We start from the raw sequence: 1,040 nt of genomic DNA on the forward strand, positions 1-1,040 counted from the left end.
AGCAGGCTGCGGAATCCTTGGGCTTGGCCCAGAGGTTGTCGAGGGCAGCCTGCTGGGGAGAGGGGGGAGGAGCCCGGCGCGCGCATGCGCGGTGGGTCCTCACGGGAGTCCCCGTGGCTGGGGGCTCGCTAAGGATTCGCTCGAGGGCCGGAGCGTGCTTGGAGCCCTTTTACACGCTCCAGCGGCCCCCCCGCCGTCGGGCGGTCGGTTAGCTCAGTCGGTAAGAGCGTGGTGCTGATAACGCCAAGGTCGCGGACTCGACTCCCGCACCGGCCAGACTTTTAGCTAGTTTTTTACGCCCCCCCCACGAACTGGTGATACAACTATTTGTGAAAATGCGCCTTTCAGGTATTGGAGGCGGCATGCGGGCACGAGCGGATTGCCAGGTCTCTTGGACTCGGCTGGGAGGTTGTCGAGGCCAGCCTGCTGGGGAGAGCGGGGAAGACCCTGTGCGCGCACGGGCAGTACCTCCCCGCCTCGGTCCCTGTCCCCGCTGCCCCCGGCAGGGCCTATTTTACAATGCCTTTGCTTAGGCCTTTGACATTTCTGGTTTTCAAGGGCACTCAGGAAATCCGAATAGATGCGCATCCCCAGCCCACACCTGAGCCCCCATCCTACCCTCCCCCGGCGCTTCCTGAAGCTGACGCTTGCCTGGTGGAAGCACCCAGTGAAGACAGGTGCTCCCAGATGTCACGTCACCGCCTAGTGTCCCCTGGGCCTCCTTGTGGGTTACCGTTAGGGTTGAAAATGCAGCTGGGGAACGAACGCAGTGCACAGATGCCTAGCGAGGGCTCACGCATTCCCAGCCCCGTTCTAGACGGGGAGCAAAACGGTAAGTGAGACACAAATCCCACCCACGTGGAGACAGTGACCAGCCAGTAGACGACTGCCATGTTTTTAGAGAGGCGTTGTGGTTGTGGAAGCCTCTGGAATCCTTCTCTTGCTCTTCCCCCCCCATCCCCCCCAATTTTCTTTCTTTTTTCCAGTCTACTACTGTGTTTTAAGAGGGACGGGTCTTGCTGCGTTTCCCAGGCTGGTCC

At 60.9% G+C, this 1,040-nt stretch overlaps 1 non-coding gene across 1 annotated transcript; it reads left to right on the forward strand.

Moving 5' to 3' along the window:
• The first annotated feature begins 202 nt into the window (after positions 1-202).
• Positions 203-276, forward strand: TRNAI-GAU. The gene has a single exon. It is a non-coding gene; the product is annotated as a tRNA-Ile (tRNA).
• The last annotated feature ends 764 nt before the right edge of the window (positions 277-1,040 follow it).

Source organism: Sapajus apella, unplaced genomic scaffold (assembly GCF_009761245.1).
Source record: "Sapajus apella isolate SASKATOON/1434 unplaced genomic scaffold, GSC_monkey_1.0 scaffold6637, whole genome shotgun sequence".
Lineage (NCBI taxonomy): Eukaryota > Metazoa > Chordata > Mammalia > Primates > Cebidae > Sapajus > Sapajus apella.